Genomic DNA, 14,820 nt, shown 5'->3' with positions numbered 1-14,820 from the left:
ATGGCCACAAAAAGCTGCAAGATGACTTTTCCTTGAAGTGCCCAGCTGACCAGTAACAACTGGACCTAACTTGGAACCTGCTGATGGCCTTTCTTGGAGTGATTCTTGGCTCCCAAGTGCTGTTCCTCAGGTCCTGGAAACCCGGGATGTGTGTAACTGCACTTGTCATACAACCTCTGAAAAGTTGAGACTTACAAACCTTTTGCATTTTATGTTCTCTGGAGAACCGGAACGCACAAACCCATTTTATCCAACGCAGGGCCTTGCTTGCTTGAAGAAAGAGGATTCACTCACAGCAGCAAATCAGTCGGCCCTGTGCGATAAGGTAGCTGCCTCATGGATCACATTATCGGATACAGCCTGATGGCTTGACCCACTCAATGATTTTGACTTCAATTTCACAAAGTCCTATGGTAAAACTCTACTGTGGCCATTGACTATCATTGGTGCATAATAGTTTTCAGTGCTTTTATCACTTTAACATTTATAAAAAATAATATCTTCAGTACCCTCTAATGGATTATTCTTGTTTTGGTGTCATTTTACTTATTACATTTTCCTCTTTTTTTCTAATTTGGTGTGGGTTTTTTATTGCTCAGTGTTTTGACTTTATTAGTGTTCTGGCAGGGGATAAATATGCCGCACAGTGCCTTAAGTTAAGCCTGTCTGCTCTACACCATTGCTATCAGGGGGTGGAGCTTAGGTTAATTAGGGACTTTGAGTGTTCACTCTGTCTCAAGTTGTGATTATTCCTTGGGATGGGTATTCGTCCACCCCAAATATTAATGCAATTTCTTGCAACTATGGAAAATATTTATTTGTGTGCGTCTTGTTTTAGGAGTATATGTCAATAGAAAAAATAATTAAATGTATGGCTTTCTAGGTCGAGCCTAGACAATGGGCATGTGCTTTCTGGAAGACCTTGTGTATTGGAAAAGGAGGTTTCTTCTGCCTGCTGCTTACCATTGGTTCAGTCCAGTGTTGCTCTTCTTTGTTGCCTCCTACGTGGTTGACGCAGCAATACATCTCTGCAGTTTTTCAAAGAGGAGCACCGTCTAACTACAGTTTCTTTCTGCTTGCACTCTTCACCTGTTGTTGGGGAGACCTCCTTTTTCTAATTGCTGCAGCACGGCACGCCGCACTTTATCACTGTGCATGTGTGCTGCAAATGTAAGCTTGTATGTAGTGCTTCTGACCCCTGCATCTTTATCACTTCAAGTCTCTCCAATTCCTTCCAGCTTCTCTCATCAGTTAGTGGTGAGAATAAGGAGCTCCTCTGGACGCTGTGAATATAAATGCACAAAGTCTGCCCTCCATATTATGGTGTCACTGCTACGAGGCATTGTTAGAAATGGGGTAGAGTGGTGCGGAGCGGGTAGGCTAAACTCCACAGGATTGTGTAAAGCATCTGTGCAGCACACTCACAGGCGACACACCGGGCACACCACAAAAGGAGAATCCACACCAGGTTAGGTGAAAATAACTTTTGTATTATAAAAACACATCAGAATGCAAACACAGTTTGCATTCTGGTTGTTACCCGGTGACAGCACCGGGTAACAACTCACCCAATTCACAGGGGGACTATTTACAAGGCAGGGCCAATCGGACCGCTGCCTAAATCATTACAAGGACAGGTTGCAAAGGATAAATGAAAGTCAATAAGCAATAGTAAACGTAATCAGTCCGTACCTGCTAGTGAATAACTGAACTCCGCTCAGTACATTGGCATGAATCCCTTTAAGCATATCACATTAGCATAACTGCATGAGCCCACGCGTAGAATGACCGCATCCTTAGGATAACAAGAACACATTATGCATAACCATATCAGTATCGTCTAGGCATCACAACCCACTTAGGCATAACAGTAGACATGAAAACCTCATTAGGTGTAAAAACATTAGGATAAACACGTTAGGCACCAACTCAGCCTAAGTCTTAGTGGGCATAGACACATTTGGCAGTGGCATCTGGGTAGCATGAGAATCAGTCGGCATAAGGTACATCAACATGAATCAGAGTAGCATAAACCTGTGAACATAAGGCATCACCACAATAGCATTAGGCATAGAAACCTGTGGGCATAATCTCATTAGCATAAATCACAGTCTACCTAAACATGTGAGCATAGAGGCATAAACCATGAGCCTAAATCACCTCCTGCATTAGGGAGGAACGCATGAGCATGCGGCATCTCAGTGACATGAGAACAGTAGGCCAGGAAACTCCTAGGCTTTGAAACACATTACACATTTTATCAGCATGCGTCACATTGGGCATATAGGCATTCGGCATCATCAAATACAATATGTCCCCACCAGCAGGGGAACCGTTAGGAACAAGCAGAGCACATTGTAACTGTCCCCGATGTCACTGTTTAGCTGGCGGCCCCACTGCGCAAGGGGCTCTCAAATGAACGATGTCCACAATCGTTGCAGCGGCCCGGTACTGCAGTGACGCTGAGTCAGTAGACTGACATCGGCCCTTCTGGGGCCTTGATCTGGGGCTCTTAAGCCGAGTATCCCCAACACAGTGCAGCGGCCCGCAACAGCGGCGCTGCTGTGCAGTTTCCAAAAACCCATGCACCGGGGGCGGGCACCAGAAATGTGCCCCGACACACCTCCAACCACGGGAGGACTGAGCCCCACTCACCGGGCACCTCTTGAGGCCTTCACGCCCTGATGGAATGCGGCGGCCAGCTGGACTGGAGCATGCACTGCTCCTTCGGTGGCTGCAGGGCTCTCTCACCACACGGAGCCCTGCATGCATCGCGCTGCCACTTCCCGCGGGCCTCAGGGCATCCTTCAGTTGGCATAATGGGGGACGGCGAGGCTCCTCCTGACTTGGGGCGAGACGGGGTAGGTTCCGGCCTCGACCCCAATTCCTCACTTCAGTCGGACTTCACCCGGGCCCCCCTCCTGGGACCCGGGACTTGGGTGGGGAGCCCGCAAGGCTCCGGGCGGCTTTCCAAGGCCCCGCCCACAACCAGGTTTTGTCTTCCGGTCGCCGCGGGCAGTGCGGCAGCTCCCTTCTTCTTCTTTGGCCCAGGCTGCGGCGGTGATTTCTGGCAACTTCAAAGTGTGGGGTAGGCTCCCACCAACATTGGCATCAAACTCGTGGAGTGGCCTCATGCTCGGTTTCTATATATTTTGGGAATACGGGGTAGGCACCCACTGTATCTCCAAATTGGCAACTGTGCTGTAATAACGTGGTGTGGGCTCCCACTGTATTTCTAGACATCCAGTTCCCCCAGGCAGCACTATCATGCGGCTCAAACGCAGGGCACAAGGGAGCCCCACAGGGAATGTGGATTCTTCTCCTGGGGACACGACGACGGAGGCGCCCAACAACAGGGGGGCTCCTGCTGGTTGGAGATGCAGGCTGGGGGGAATCCCACACGTAGGTGTTCCCTCCTATTACTTTAGAGAGCACAGCGCTGCAGGCATCATCTCCTCTTCACTAGCACTCTGATTATAGCGCTCACGAGGCGCTAGGTCCCAGGCATGCAGTCAGGGTCCCACACAAGCAAGTAGCGCCCACACTCCTCACCTCCTTGGAGTGAATGCGGATGAATCGTGGTGCTCACGAGGCGCTAGGGCAGGAGAGCAGGCAGGCAGTGGTGGGCAAGATCAGCGATCAGTGGGCTCCCATCGGTACAGGATAGCAGTTCCTAGGAACAGTCAACCCACATACCATGGCACTCCAACTGGCACAGCAGTCTTCACTCCAGTAAAGGGCTCTCACTGGCCCTGTGGACAGCAGAGTGGTACAGATGGGCGCAGGGGCCAGCACACAGGCCTTGCGGCGGTACCTCCTGGCAGAGTGTCCCCTCTCAATCAAAGTCCATGCACAACCACCCCTCCAAATGGAGTCTCAGCTCCTCTATATATACACTCCTCACCCCACCTACCAAAAAGGGACAGAAGCTTCTAGAAGGTCCTCTGGGGAAACCGGTCCCAACTGGTTTTGGTGGAGGTGTAGAGCACCCTGTCTGCCAGGCTTCCCTCCATAAGCTGGGGGTCAATTTTCACGAAAAGATGGAAGGTGCACTCGTAGAAAGTAGACGCGCAAACAGTAAGTCCAAAAACGTGCTTCTTTTTATTCAGTCAATCTTAAAAACCGGAACATAGCCAATGCGCTTTGTTCCCAATTGTGCCAAAAGGGAACTTCGACAAGGCTGCAATAATCACAGACAAAACCAAACATTAAAAGAAATATACACAATACCCACATTTACAAGGACATACAATATATAACAATAATATTAAACAAAAGAATGGCCCAAAATGAAATACAAAAATCATATAACATTCCTTTACACGTGTATATATATATGTAAATATATATAAAAACACATGAACACAACATGAAAACAACAGTTCACGTCTTATTAACATAGAATGAGAACATATCACCGTAACTGATTTTCACAGAACACAGAGTAAAAAATGTTGTCCATAGATGCTCAAAAAGACAAGGGAAGAAAGAACATACAACTGTAGAATTTAATGACATAGCACTCGATATTCACAGAACATATACATCGTAGTTTGATGTAGACAGAAAACAAGTGCATGAACACCAAAACTAAAACCTGGTATATACGATATATCTAATACATATTTGAAATATGTTCAGGTTCATAACATGCGCAACCTAGCACTAGATACAACAAAGTTGTGTAATATGCCATATCAGAGTGCTAGTCTCATCAATTCAAAACACCATGCCCACCTTATAGAAAAGCCAGATATGAAGGTGTGTCACACCTCTTGGATAATTGGCCAATGGGCGCTGAAATATAGTGAGTCAGTACAACGAGCGGGGTCCCGACAGGCACAGTGCGCGAGGTCAACTAGTGATGAAAATCTAAAAGTAAAAGAGGGGAGTTTCCCTGTGAAATGTTAAAAGAGGAAATCTAAATAATCAACAGTGCCCATATACCCAACACATGGACATCAAATACACTACCATGTTTGGAAAGCAGATCACCCTCAATTGAATTGTGGCAAGGCCAAACATATTATTCCAACAAGTATATACATATATCCCACCTCTTGAAAAATTAAGTCATTCAACGTGAAAAATATAGCGTAGTGAAACGACCGACGTCCTGTAAGATCATTCTGAAAGGGGGCCTGATGATGAGGAGGGTATTCCTATAAAAGAAGAAACTAGTAATACATAGTAGCCTAAAGCTAAAATTAAGCCCATTTTTACAATCATATATGCCATACCTAATTACATGTTATGTCATTAGACACCATCATACTAATGCTGTCGTTTTTTTTAAATTAAAACCAAAATGTAGAGTATAATGTGTCTCACCTCATATCTAGTCGGCCACCCAGCAATAATGAGAGGTGACTGGTGTAATAGCGTCTTGATGGAGATGCAGTTTCCAAAAGCGACGTATAGTTAAAATCTAAAAGTAACAAGCATTGGCATCGCCATTAGGTCTCGCTTTTGGGACCTTATAAGTATTTAGTTATGCAGCACAATATCCTTGGTGCAACAACATCAACTGTTGCATGGCTAAACACTTATAAGGTACCAAAGGCGAGACCTATTGGCTATGCCAATGCCTGTTTAAAATCCTGTGTACCTTATTTTGTGGTTACTTGCTGCAACTGTACGTTTTCTACATATTTTTTACATATTTTTCTTTGCAAACATATATTTACCACCCTTAGCAGCATTTTTACTTTTAATGCATTTAATTTCCATTACATGTGCTTGCAAGACATATATTTGAAAAAAAAAAACTTTGCACACCCTTATAATCCTTATTTGAAGCAGTGCTGACATGTCCATAAACGTGATTTCAATCCATTATAAGACTCCAGAGGGGTTAAAAAAATGCCAGGAAAGTGAAAACCTAAAAGAGTGTTGGCATTAATCTAATCTAAATAAAGTGTATGTTATAAAAAGTAACTTAAGCATTCATTTAATCAAAGGACTGTGTATTCTGTATAAAGGGACCATTGCACCGTCAGATCAGACCCCTCCTCTATATTCTTCTTAAATAAATACTTTCAATATGCAGGGAGCTTAATGGACTAGGAAAATAATTCCCTGATTGTTAAAGACAAATTACCCTTACACACATTTTTTTTAAATTAAAACAATATTCCTAAAGCTATTTTTAATGCCAGAATCTCTGCGTGCCATCAAGAAATTATTCCAAATGACTGCCAAGCATGAATTTGGAAGAAGCAGGCCAATTTTGTTGCATCCATCAGACTTTCATATAATTTTAAATGTTGTGTGAGCAAGGTGACGAAGCCACGATGATGGCCGGGGGCCACGGAGGGAAGCGGAGTAGATTGGGGCGGGGCTCCAGTTACCGAGCTAAGGATTTGTGCTGCGACATTGTGCGCTTCCTTAAGGATGCGCTTTTGAGGTACAATACCCTTAAAGCCTGAAGGGTTCTCTATGCACCCTCTAGAATCAAGCATTTGGGGTTAGTGGACTAATGTTCTCGAAAGATTAAAGTTGATAAGAGCCATTGCGCATTCATTTCATCCCTCGCCAACTGCTGCTGTAATTGTCCTCTCAGCTTGCTGAAAAGAATGGAGGGTTGTTTTTCCTCTTCCTTAGTAAAGTGCTGTCTTCCCCCAGGGACAGAGTCCATTCTATTTAAATACCTAAAGAATGAACATTTAACTTAATGAGGTGTGGCAATGTCTCCAAGCACGTTTCTAGCCCATGGTGACGAAATCTCGCAAAGGAATGAAAAGGGAGGAGATATAACAAGGAGAAACACGAGAGACGGCCTGTGGCCGTCAAAGTGAAAGTACGGCCGGCGGAGGGTATTGCTGTGGGGAGGGGGGAGGAGAAATGCGACACGGCAGGCAGGGGAGGGGGCGGAGCGGGGAGAGCGGCATGAGGGTGTGAAGCAGCAGGGGAGGAGTGCTGCTGGCGATTGACTGGCGATTTGATGATGTGCACGCGCATTTTAGGTCAATGCGCTTGCGCATTGACCTAAAAGCGCACGGGCACAGCATCAAATCGCCAGTCAATCGCCAGTCTAGGTAAAGCTTATTTAAGCTCCTATATATCTCGCTCCGGCTCAATGCGCATGCGCATTGAGATAGGTCGCTCGACCTAAAAAGCAAACCCAATGTGTTTGCAGACAACCACAGATTCGTATTTAATATGTGCTGGTCATGAACATTTTAATATGAGTGTTCACAATGGGGGCTGACACACTGGAAGGTGAAAATATGGAAAAATGTAAAGAGGCAAGAAGCAACCCATAGTGGCCGAGAGTCCAACGACAAAATGAATCACACATTATTCCCCCTCGCATTTAAAAATGCTCAACCAACACTCAAGAGAACGAAGAAAGGGGAAACTATTGAATGTAGAAAAGATAACTCCAAAGAAAGTGACTCACCTCACGATCTTTTATATACGTGAACAAAAATCCCTCGAAAGGTCCTAATGAAGGTAAAAAGAGACGTTCACGGTAAGGGCAATGAGTCTTGGATAATACTCTAATAGGGTGAAGAAAGAACGGTGCATTTTATATTCCATTGCACAGCGCGCAAACACTGAGTGTAAGTAAAAACGAATATAGGTACATAAGACTGCTAGCAAAGTGCGTGACTCAATAGTTTATTCAAAAAAGTTGAAGGTACAACCCAATGCGTTTGCATGACTCTTTATAAAATGGTACATTTCGTAAGAGAAGTATGGCAAACGGGTACATGCCAAATGCTTAATGAAGCCGATCTAATGCTAATCATAAAAGGAAAGGAACTAAACTCATGGAAACAAATACAACTATGGAAAAGACATTCATTCCATACCCCATATTTCCCGTTATATGAATATAGTATCGGTAATATTCCAATTTAAGAAACCGTCAATTATACAACCAACAAACCCAATGGTCGAAACCCTGTGAAACCCTATGCTTCAGTGAATGTATGGGCCGGTCATTTGGTGACGGTACAAAAGGGGGTGGCGATGGACGGAGCATCTGAACCAATCAAAACAAACACACCCAGTCAACAGATCTGGGTTTAATCCATCACCGTTCTTTAGCCCACTCTGCCACCCCATTTCAGACATGTTCATATGCAAATCAGTCTGACCCTGTGCCTCATGGGAACAGTTCAGCCCGAACTGCCAAGCCATGCCTTCCCTGGACCGGAAACAAACTTCCTAGGACCGGTTTCTGGCATTACAGCAGTCTTCAGCCAGGCTTGCTTGAATCTAGTGGCAAAGTGAGCAAGGGACTCACGTCTGAGAATACCCTGCCAACTTATGGCAAACAAAGCGGTACAATAGGGAGTGGTGATGGACGGAGCATCTGAACCAATCAAACACTCACACCCAGTCAACAGGTCTGGGTTTAATCCATCACCGTTCTTTAGCCCACTCTGCCACCCCAGTTCAGACATGGCCATATGCAAATCAGTCTGACCCTGTGCCTCATGGGAACAGTCCAGCCCGAAATTCCAAGCCATGCCTTCCCTGGACCGGAAAAAAGCTTCCAAGGACCGGTTTCTGGCATTACAGCCGTCTTCAGCCAGGCTTGCTTGAATCCAGTGGCAAAGTGAGCAAGGGACTCACGTCTGAGAATACCCTGCCAACTTATGGTGAACAAAGCGGTACAAAAGGGGGTGGTCATTTGGTGACAGCATAAGGAGTTTCACCTAGCCCATCAACTTAAGCAGTACATCAAACAGTCAGAACCTGATATAATTTGTTTGGTCTTGCAATCAAGTAAGCACCTGAGAGATACTGGGAAGCTGCTGCTGAGAAGGCTCACTCGGAAATGTTGCGGTCCTCCGAACAAAAAGACGGTAGTGCTGTCCCTGCTGTGCCAGTCATGCCATCCCAACCTCACACGGTTACAAGTTGCTAGTCTCCAGAAACGTTTAGCAAGCCTTTTGTGTATATCACATGCACCAGAGAGTTCACAAAAAGACCTAGATTTGGTAATCTCGATGCCACAGAGTGACATAATTGCGTTTATCAACAGGACGTTGTCAATGTGTCCTTGTAACTTGCAGAACACCACATGCAAGTGCTGTATATGGGACCAGTCCTAACACTTTTCCTTCATCAATCATGGTTGATAACTGTCTCCTATAAGGTTTCATGGGACACAGCATTTAAGATTTGAATTGGTTAAGCCTGTATCCATGTGTAATTCTGTGTTGGAAGTCTGCAGATTAGGCAGGCATCCAAGCAGCTGACAAGGCAGCATAGTTTTGGGGAAAGGGCAGAAAACCACCATCAACTCCTGAATTGTAAATGGGATTTCACGTTTGTTGCGATCTGGATCACCATGTAACCTTATATATTATCCAATCTTGACCAAACATTTGATAAAGTACTACAATTTCCTTTTTATGAATATGTATCATATGCATCCTTCTTGCTGTTTCCACACCAAACATCAGGAACTAGCCTACCCATGCATCACGCACCATCTTTTCATTCATCTGATCACCCAGACATCCATGCATGTACTCATACACCTATCCATCCATTCAAGCATTCATACAGACAGCTATCATTCAACCATCCTAACTGCACCTCTGCTTCTTAAATAATTGCATTAGCTGGATGGTAACCACATAATTACACTGCACATAAAATAAACCCACTCCACAACACATAAATATTTTCATTTACAACGCTCATTTTCTAAATTATCACGCCACTACAAACAAACAAAATAAATGAGTAAAAAAATATTGTCATTTAAAACGCCAAGAGATCTAACTTTCACAAAAGCAAGACAGATTGCATTGCAAATGCCAGTTTAATTAGCATGGGCACAAAAATATAGGGCAGACTGGTAAAATGACAACTATGATGTATGAGTCTTAGCAAACATGCAGTGTTATTCAACCTACTGTGCAAGTTATATGTTTGTCATTAACACCTTGTAACATATTCATTAGACCAAAATTAAAACACTTTGGGGCCTATTAGCAACAACTGGCGATAATTATCGCAAACCTCGCTTAGCGTGAATTTTTTTATCGCCTCCTATCGCTGGATTTTATCACGGAGATAACGCAGTATTACCAATGTTTATCTCCAATACGATATAAAATCCAGCGATAGCGGCGAAACCCATGTTTAACACGAGATTTCCAGCGATACAAATCCTATCGCTAAGGACTTAGCCGTAGAATCCACCTCCCATTGACTAATATCGTTAAGTCAGGTTTTTACCAGGTGTAAAATCCTGGCCCTAATCGCGGTTAGCTTGCGTTTTTTTATCGCGTCCCGGGTATTGCTAATAGTCGATAGCTGTGTTAGCGACTGCTTTCAGTCGCTAACAGGTTGGGTACGCCCACTCTGCATGTCATTAGTGATAAATATTGCTGATATGCAAAGCGAGCCCCAAACCAGTTGCTATCGACTAAAAGCGGTCGTTAACTGCTGTTAGCAATAGCTTGCTGATAGGGGGATAAAAATATCGCCGCTTTAGCTGGAAAAAGTCCCGCTAAAGCGACGACATTGCCTTTGCAAATATGCCCCTTTATTTCCCGTTTTGATACTTTGCTTTTCTTCATTGCCTTTTTTTACCTTCACCCTTTATTGATTTGACGTTTTGATTTTGGTTTTCCTCTTATTTTACCCCTGCCTTCTTTTCTATTCTCTTTTATTCAATCCCCTCGTGTTTATTCTCTTATGAATCATTCGCTCCAGCAAAAAATGTTCTTGGATTCACAATGTATGTTAACTTACTTGTCCTTTAAATCAAGTATCATTCTTTGTTATTATTGCACTTTCTGTGTCTCTACCCTCGTTCCATACGATTTATCGCCAGAGTTAAGTTTGGCATCCTGTTGCATCGTGTGTCCTCTAACTCAACCCGAGTGGTGATCTGCTGCTTCTGTCTGAACCTTCCCGGGCTCAGTTTCGAAAACCCCAGAGAGGCAGAAGAGCGGGGGTACACAAGACTACGACGGGGATACCAGATATTACACGGCATTAGGTAAGCTCAGAGCCTAAACGTAGCGGCCGCTAGCTTAGCTAACATCTGCCTTTGAACTAGCCCCCGCCTCAGCCATCCTTCTAGGTGCAGTGTGCATCTTAAAAACAGCCCGAGCTTTGCCAGCACGAAGAGTGGTGTAAACACCAACCAACCCTCGGGTGATGAGAGCACGTCTGCATGCGTGTGTGCGTGTACATGAGTTAGTGTATGAAACTAGATCTTAGAGAATGAATAGTGCACGTGCGTGCACTTATGATGTGTGTGTATGGTTGTGGAAGTTTGTTGGTCTGGGTGGCATCAGGTACGGTAGGGTTTTACCCTGGCTAACTGCCATGTTGTGCAACGGTGGCGTGCCTCCACCTCGGCCTGCACGTGCCTTCAAATTAATTAGTCGGCGCGCCAGCACTGAGCAGGCAGGACTTCGTCAATCTTCACAACATGAACATAAATAATTTCAAATCGTTGTCCGTGCTGTGCTCGTGGGCGTGGCGGCGCGCAGTTGTTGTCTATGCATCTGCGCGCCGCGGTGCCGCGCTCTTAGCGTGGGGGCGGGGCTCGCCTCGTGACTAATGCGTCCGTGCACATTTTGTCGTGCGCATTGCTTGTAAAAGTGCGCGTGACTTTAGAAGCCAGAACTTGAAGAAGGGTGCGGCCGCCGTGGTAATGAAGCCCGCATTACACTCACGACAGGGGCAGGGCAGGGCAGGCATTGGTGGTATAGAGAGGGCCGAGGGCGGCGCAGATTGCAGAAGGGAGATGGATGGTCATGGTACCGTGGAACCGTTAGAGAAATATGGTGGCAGCACTGTCGGGCAGGGCGGGACTGGAGCCTGGATGTCGGTGAGAGATGGAGGGGAGCGGGGTGGGCGAAAGAGTACTTGTCCGGTAGTAGTGCTGAGCCTCAGTGGAGTAGGTGGGTGGACCTTGGAGGGGCGGCGGGCGGCCAGCTAAGCTTCGACAGTGATTTATTGTACAGAAGGGCCCCTGACCTCTGACCTTCCCTTGATGTCTTTTATTCTAGGAGCGGGAGAGGGTGAAAGGAGGAGAACAGGTGTGCATGGGATGCTGTCACCCCGAGTAGTGAGGGGAGTCGTGGCGCTCTCTCTGTGAGACACCCACAGTTGCATTTGACGTTTTCAAAGAACCCCCTGAACCTGTGCGTCGATATGTACGGAATCGGATCAAACAGATGCACTGTTGCAAGTTAGGAAAAGTACTGGTTATGCAACCTAGTACTGGCCCTTGAGTTAACATTTACACTGAGAGAGGGGAGTGGAAACGTGTTATTTCTGTGATCAGTTAGTGCAAATTTCATCTATGCACAAGGGCCCCAGTAGTTGAATTGCACCACGAGTGTAGGAGTGCGATGGTTAGTAGTTGACTGCGGCAGTACTTACAGCTATGCTCCTGTTTCCCCAGTCTGTCCAGCCCCTTCCTTTCGCCCTGCCTTCTGCACCTCTTAGCTGACAGTACCCGAGGTGCACTCTCTATTCAACACTTGCTCGCTCTCAGTGCACATCTAGTCCCAAGTCCACGACTCCTGTATGTCTGGAGCTGCCCGAAGCTCTTTGCACAGAGGTGTGTAAAGCTCGCACCTCCCCCTTTTAGGCCTTTGTGCAAGAGCACCTCTGAAGTAAATCTTGTCCAATAAGACTTAGCTGCGAGCTATTGAAGATAACCTGGGCGTAAATCACGGCATGACATATGTTAAAATCATTTACCAGCGCTGTCATTAATTCCAGGTTGGTACCATTTTAAAACGGAATCTACACATTTTTTAATGCGTGATGGGTACCGTTTCAGAATTTGTTAAACAATTTTGTTCACTCAGTATTATGCTATATGAGAAAAAATGAAGCCCAGTTTTTATTAGTATATACTTTTTGTCTCCTACTGGATCTGAAATATCTAAACATTAAAATGCTGCTTCATAACAAGACTGCAAGTCACAGAATGCAAAACAAAAATCTGGACTGAATGCGTTACTCACCTATAATTTTGTATTCATTCAGTTGTGGTCCATTTATGAACATTTTATGCATGTTTTGGTATTTATACAGTAGAGACGGGGTAGGAGCTCATTTTAATGTGTGACGTGCCACAGCATGTTGGAGATTGGTGGCAGTAGTTCATTCATAGCTATGCTGAAACAAGCATTGGCAAAGATAATAGCCCTGGCATGACAAGCTGTTATCATCGCTAGTTTTATATGTTTTGTTTTTATAAGAATTCTATGCCAGAAATATAAAGAGACATGCTGCCTAAATATGATGTATATTTTTAATAGAACATTCCTGCTGCTTCATAGCAGGCAGGTGGAATTAAACAGATATAGAAACCCTCCTAATTTTAATACCTATCACAGGAAAATATGATTTTTGTTGGCACAAAGAAAAATGTACTATTGACTTTAAAATACTGCAACATGGAAGCACATAATGGTGGCTAAAAATTCTAAAAGACAAAGAATAGAAGCAAAATGCATTTGCAAAGTAACATATTGGCCCATCTGCCCTGACTCTGGGTGCAGAAGTCCATGTGCACCTGATCAGGAAAAAAAAACACTCACAATACAAGAGAACCGGTGCCTCTTCTGCTCCTTCTTCGACACCCTCCGCATGCTTTGCAAGATCTACAGATGGATCGCCATCGGAACCAGAAGGACAGTCACCCAGGCCCTCGTCACCAGCAGGCTTCTCCCTCTAAGTGGGAACCATGGCCAAACTCCAGAAGAGATTTCAATGCATACAGAACGCCTCCGCATGCCTCATCATCGACATCCACAGCCACATCACTGCTCACCTGATGGACCTGCACTGGCTCCCCATCAACAGAGAATCAACTTAAAGCTCCTCACCCACGCTCACAAAGCGCTCTATGACGCCGTACTAACATACCTCAACAAACGACTCAGTCTACACCCCGAACCGCCAGCTTCACTCCTCTGACCTCGTCCTCGCCACCATTCCACGCATCCACCGAACAACCACCAGTGGCCGATACTTCTCCCACCTCGCCGCTAAGACATGGAACAACCCCCCCATCCACCTGCGACAGACCAAGGACCTGATGACCTACAGGAGACTTTTCAAGACCTGGTTGTTCAAACAGTAGCAGCTCCCCCCACCCCCTCAGCGCCTTGAAACCCTCATGGGTGAGTAGTGCGCTCTACAAATGATTGATTGATTGAAGTGGGCACTCATGCTGGTGGGTGGAAACAAAATGTGAATGGTGGTTGAACAGACCAATGGAGAAAGAGGGCTGGCACCTGTTGCATCAGGTGCCTCATACGGCGTGTGGGCACCTGCACCTACACTGTGTAGAGTTCCCCCCCCCCACCAAACATAACCCTTCAGCGGTCCTACAGATGCACCATGGGAGCGTGCAAGCTGGATAACCTTGTAAAACAACACGTGTGGGGCACCCTAAGTGAAACAATCCCAAGATAACACAGTTACTCTGTAACGTTCGCGCTAGGATTAGGAGCGCAGATAGAGCGATTTAAACATGAGAAGCGATGATTACGTCCGAATTAGCTGATGAGGATCCTGTATGTTCGCCATATAACCTGCACGCCCAGACACCCATAATCACTCATTATGATCACGTCTGCCGAGAGGATTGTGTAAACAAACCTTTGTGCACTTATTTTAACGTGCACTCACACACAAGCCACTCCATGTGTTTAAGGAGCAAGATTTATTTTAATTTTTTTAACATCTGTTTGTAAGAGGGTGACATTTTACATGTCATGCACATTCTGTCGGGTGGGGGGCATAGCCCATTTGTACGGCCATAGAGACTCCATAAAAAAGCCCCCATTCTCATGGTCCTCCGTGACTCCC

The sequence above is a fragment of the Lissotriton vulgaris genome, chromosome 1_2, assembly GCF_964263255.1.
Source record: "Lissotriton vulgaris chromosome 1_2, aLisVul1.2, whole genome shotgun sequence".
Taxonomy (NCBI): domain Eukaryota; kingdom Metazoa; phylum Chordata; class Amphibia; order Caudata; family Salamandridae; genus Lissotriton; species Lissotriton vulgaris.
This window is presented reverse-complemented; position numbering follows the sequence as displayed.